Source organism: Capricornis sumatraensis, chromosome 1 (assembly GCF_032405125.1).
Source record: "Capricornis sumatraensis isolate serow.1 chromosome 1, serow.2, whole genome shotgun sequence".
NCBI lineage: Eukaryota > Metazoa > Chordata > Mammalia > Artiodactyla > Bovidae > Capricornis > Capricornis sumatraensis.
This window is the reverse complement of record NC_091069.1, coordinates 205,648,604-205,654,412: the sequence shown is the minus strand read 5'-3', so window position 1 is coordinate 205,654,412 and position 5,809 is coordinate 205,648,604.

Genomic DNA, 5,809 nt, shown 5'->3' with positions numbered 1-5,809 from the left:
CTGCCCAATTTCCAAACAAACAGATCTGCTTTCTGTCACTACAGATTACATTTCATTAATTAATTTGTTTTTATTGCTGTGTAATTCCCTAGTATGAACATATCATAATTTTTAGTCCATTCACTTCTTATGGCTATAAATTTGGTTTGTTTGCAGTTTTTTATTTTTAATTTTAAGCATTCTAATAGATGTGTAATGGCATCTTGTGATTTCAGTTTGCATTTCCTCAATGACTGATGAAGCTGAGCATCTTCTCACATGCTAATTCATAAGTACTCTAGTCAAATTTCCTTTCAAATATTTTGCCCACTTTTTTAGTTCCTTTCCCTCTCTCCTTGCTATTGAATTTGAGAGTTCTTTATAAATTCTGGATATATGTATTTGCAAATATATTTTTCTAAGTTGCTTGCCATTTCTTTTTCTTACAAGTGTCTTTTCAAGAGCATAAGGTCTTAATTTTGATGAAGGCTAGTTTATCAATTTTTTCTCTATTATGGATAATGCTTTTGCGTTACATGGCCTCTTTATTTGGCACATAGCCTCTTTCCATCTGCAAAGCCAGGAATGCCTAGCTGTTTTTCTCTGACACCGATTCTCTTTACTTCCTCTTAGGTTTAAGGGCAATTGTGATTACATTGGGTCCACCTGGAAAATCCAGAGAATCTTCCCTGTCTTGAGATAGGCTAATTAGCAAGGTTAATTCCATCTGTTATCTTGCTTCCGTTTTTCTATGTAAGGTAACACATTCCCAGGCTCTGAGTATTCAGATGTGGATATCTTTGGGGGAGATGGAGTTCCCTGGTGGCTCAGACAGTAAAGTGTCTGTCTACAATGCGGGAGACCCGGGTTCGAGCCCTGGGTTGGGAAGATCCCCTAGAGAAGGAAATGGCAATCCACTCCAGTACTATTGCCTGGAAAATCCCATGGACAGAGGAGCCTGGTAGGCTACAGTCTACGGGGTTGCAAAGAGTCGGACACGACTGAGTGACTTCACTCGGGGGAGATATTACCTGACACAGGATGAATTGTGAGTCCTTCCATCTAGAGACACTATTTCATTTTATTAGACCTTACATTTTCCCTTTTATCTTTGTCTCCACCTCCTAATTGCCAAAGGGAAGTTCTCACTTATTTTTTCACATTTTTTTCCTCTCCCAGAAGTTACATATTTCGGAGATGTCCCCTTTACATCATGCCTGGGCTTTTTCATCTGGCATACTCTGAAGTCTCTTCCCTAATAATCCTTCTGATTTGTGTGGATATTTTCATAACACATCCTGGTTAGGCTGGACTCAATCTTTTCTTGTGATAGTTCTAGATCTACTTTGGACTCCATCTTTTTCTGTCCTTTTCACAATTTTTCTTGCTCAGCTTTTGCTTTCCTTGAAGTACTGCTGTGGAGTAAGGCTAAGACTGACAAATGAGAGACACATGAGATGAAAAAAGATTCATCTGTTTTTTTAAAATTCATAGTTATTTTGAAGTTTTGGTACTGTCTGTTCTCAAGGTCTGCTGAGTTTTTGTGTAGACACACTCTTCCCTTTCTTTTGTTTTGTATACTTCTCGGAGGACTTTGTGCACGTGTGCTGCATGCTAAGAGGACCTCTTAGGGATCTGGTAACTAATCTGCTACCACTGTCTGAAGCTACCCACAAACTCTACCTTTTGTTTTTATTTCACAATATTGAGAAAATACTCCATTATACAGAGAAGCACTTGTAAATGGTAGCCTTTTTTTTAATAGCTCACATTCCAAATTTGGGACATTTCTTATTTTAACTGGTCCTGAAACTTAAGAGAAAAGTAGTGTGCATGCTTAGTCACTCAGTCGTGTACAGTTCTTTGCAGCTCTTTGGACTGTAGTCTGCCAGGTTCCTCTGTCCATAGGATTTTTCAGGCAAGAATGTTGGAGTGGGTTGTCACTTCCTACTCCAGGGGGTCTTCCCTACCTAAAGATCGAACATGAGTCTCTTGTGTTTCCTGCATTGGCAGGCAGATTCATTACCAAAAGCACCACCTGGGATGCCCATAAGAGAGAAAAGTAGAAGGATTTTTTTAAAAGAGTTAATTGTCTAACATCATGTATCAACCTGGGCTTCCAGGTAGTTGTCAAAGAACCGTAGTCAACTAGAATTTTGATTGTTTTGAGGACATTTCAAAAGTAGTTTTACTTTTGAGATATTACTTTTTTTAATGCCAGATATATCAGTGCCTTGTAGTTCCTTGTAAGGATGCTGGTCCTTTCTTTGTGAGATAGATAACCGTTTGGGTGTTTTATATGAAGAATGACTAACAGGATCACTCTGCATGCTGTGTTTGAGGAGAGAATGTGGGGGGCATTGTTTGAAGCAGGAGACTAGTGAAGTGTCTGTTGCAATAATACTGTTGAGAAATATGGGGGTCTCACATCAGTGTTCACAGAAGCACTACTTACTATAGCCAAGACATGGAAGCACTCTAAGTGCCCGTGAACAGATGATTAGTTTAAGAAGATGTGCTATATATGTACATTGGAATATTACTCAGCCATAAAAATAATGAAACATTGCTATTTGAGGCAATATGGATGGACCTAGAGATTATCATACTCAGTGAAGTAAGTCAAGCAGAGAAAGACAGATATGACATGATATCACTTATATATGGAAACTAAAAATATGATACAAATGAGTTCATTTACAAATGAGAACTAGACTCAAACTTAGGAAACAAGTTTATGGTTACCAAAAGAGAAAGTGGGGTAGGAATAAATAGTTTGTGATTAACAAAAATACACACCACTATATATAAAGTTGATAAACAACAAGGACCCATTGTATAGCACAGGGGACTATATTCAGTATCTTATAATAACCTATAATGGAAAAGAATCTGAATATATATTCTGAATATCTTTGCTGCACAGCCAAAACTAACACAATATTGTTAGTGTTCATTACTATAGTTTCTATAGTTCAATAAATAAATGAGAAATATGGAGTCTTATGGTACCATAAGTAGCACAGGGAACTTTGCTCAATGTTATGCGGCAGCCTGGATGGGAGGGGAGTTTGAGGAAAAATGGATACGTGCATCTGTATGGCTGAGTCCTTTTGCTATCCACCAGAAACTATCACAACACTGTGAACTGGCTATATTGCGATACAAAATACAAAGTTAAAAAAAAGAAATATGGGGTCTATGGTAGCCATAGAGTAGATGGGAAGTGGCCAGATTCTAAATATATTTTGAGTTAGAGCTGAAAGGATTTCATCAGGGACTGGATGCAATATTTGAAAGAAAATAGTAGTTAAGGATGATTCCATGGTTTTTGGTTTGTATAAATGAAGGATATAAAAGAGATTGATCTGGATAGGAGATTTAGAAGTTTATTTTGGGAATATTAAAATGGAGGTGACTATGAAACATCCAGAGGAATGTCAAGTAGGCAGGTAAGTAAATAGGCCTGGAATTCAAGAGAGAGAAAGGGGGGTCTAGGATGGAGTTATAAATATTGGAGTCATTAGCATATAAATTGTTTTTGAAGCCATGAGACTCGATAGGATCATTAATGGAGTGAGTTAAGAGAGAAAGAAGTCTAAAGACAGATTTGGACACATCGGTATTAAGACATTAGTCGGATGAGTAGGGAACAGCAAAAGAGATTATAAAGTAGAAGGAAAACCAGTGGAGTGTGGGGTTCTAGAAGCCAAATGAAGAAACTGCTTCAGGGAGAGAGTAACTCAATGTTTCCAGTACAGTGGTTAAATCAAGGACATGAGAACTAGGAACCAACCATTGAATTTAGTGACTTGAAGGTCATTAGTGGCCTTGCCAGACGTCGTTCCAGTGAAGCAGTAGAGGGAAAACAACACCTGAATGAGTTCAAGAGGGATGGGAGGAGAACTGAACGCAGCAAGCATAGGCAACTCTTGCAAAGCTTTCCCCACACTGTAATGGATGCAAAGCAATGGGATGAAGCTGGCTCGAGAAACGGATCCAAGGCATTTTTGTTTGGTTTCTGCTTTCAAATCACAGCATGTTTATATGTTTGTGAGAATGATGCTGTGAGGAGGAGAAATTGCTGATGCAGAAGAATTTCTGGACCAATGGTCTTGAGTAGAGATGAAGGGATAGGCTCTAGTCCACAAATGGAGATAGAAGTGCTGATGTCATCCCTGTAAATGAGGACAAAGCATGGAAAACAGGCAGGAAGATGAGAGTAAGTGGATGCATGGGTGATGGGACCCTGAGGAAATTTCTTTCTGTTTGCTTTGTGGAAGTAAGGATGGGAGCAGAGATCTTGGAAGTTAGAAGATAGAGAAGGTGTGAGGATCAACTGGGAGAGTAGGGGAGACATTGGATCTGGCAAAGTCAGAAGGAAAACATGAGTATGAATAGCTTTCGCCTGAGGTAGTGGAGCTATGGTGTGTTCCAGGGGGCTATAAAGCTAAAAAGATGAATTAAGACCAGTTTATAATTTAATTAATTCATCTTGGGATAGTACTGGCTTACAATTTTTGGACTTGGGGAAATTCTGAGGATGTTTAGAAATGACAAGGGTAAAGAAATGTCTGCCATTTGGCGTCACTACTCATCATGGGAAAAATAGAAAATTTGAGATGTAATTATTATAGATATTTGATAGATTTATTAATTATACTAACTGGGACAGAAACAAATCAATTGTGGATCTTTACCAAATATATCAAATGATATTTTTTAGCTTAGGAAGTTTTTATGCTAAGTTTCAGCCTGGATAAGTTCTAACAGAAACGTAATGTAGAGATGTGTTTACATTCTTTTGATATGAAGCACATCTCTAAGGTTACTGAAAATTTTTACCCTATGGATGGATTGCCACTGCATGGAAAAAGAAATGAAATGGAAACATAATGCTCTTTTCCAGGACACGCCAAATATCTTGTTTCGAAATGAGGTTTTGAATAAAATGGTTTCCCAAATGTCTTGTTCTCTGAATCAGTAGAGACTATGAAAGTGTTTACTGTGCTTCTGGCAAACAACAAATTCGCAGTCATCAAAAGCACAGCTAACATTTTCTATTTGGAGGAAAGAAGGCATGCAAGTAGCAGGCTGACAGAACTTTTGTTTTATCAGCTCCTGAAGTTAAAAATTCACAGTGCTATCTATATACATAGCAGGCACTCTAAGCAGACTTCTTCAATCAGTAAATGAGAATACAATATGATATTGTCTTCTTTTTCTGTGACAGGTTGCAAACATTTGCTTTGAAATACTTTCTCTTTTCTTGTGCTGAACAAGGCAGAATTCCCTACCTTCAATTCCAAGGTGTTTTATCTGAGCAAGTTTCAAACTGGATTTAGATATCTTCCCTTTTGCTTCTTCTGCTTGTTCTGAAACTACAGAAGAGGAGTACGAAACCAAATACTGAGGGATACATTGCATGAGTGCCACTTCAACTAAACCCAAGCCAGATGCCGACAATTCAAGAAATAATAGAGCTGAAGACAGCACACTTTTCAGGGATGCCAGGGCCATTTGCTCCCTCTGCTATAATTTACGTCTCCGTAGTCAAGGTTCAGTTATACCACAGTTTAGAAAACTCCCTGGAAACAACATTCACCATTAGCTGCTCCAGGAGCACAGGAATTCCTTTGATGGGCTCTAAGAGATTGGTAACAATACCTCCTCAAGGGCCAGGTTGCTAGGTAACAGCTTGTTTCCTTGGTCACGGTGAATCCATGCAAGACCCCAAAAGGAGGCTGCTGATTCTTGCTGGACAGCTCTTCTGGGAATGGGATGAAAAATGTCTTCAGAAAAATAGGCTTAGGAAGGCCAGAGGAACTTT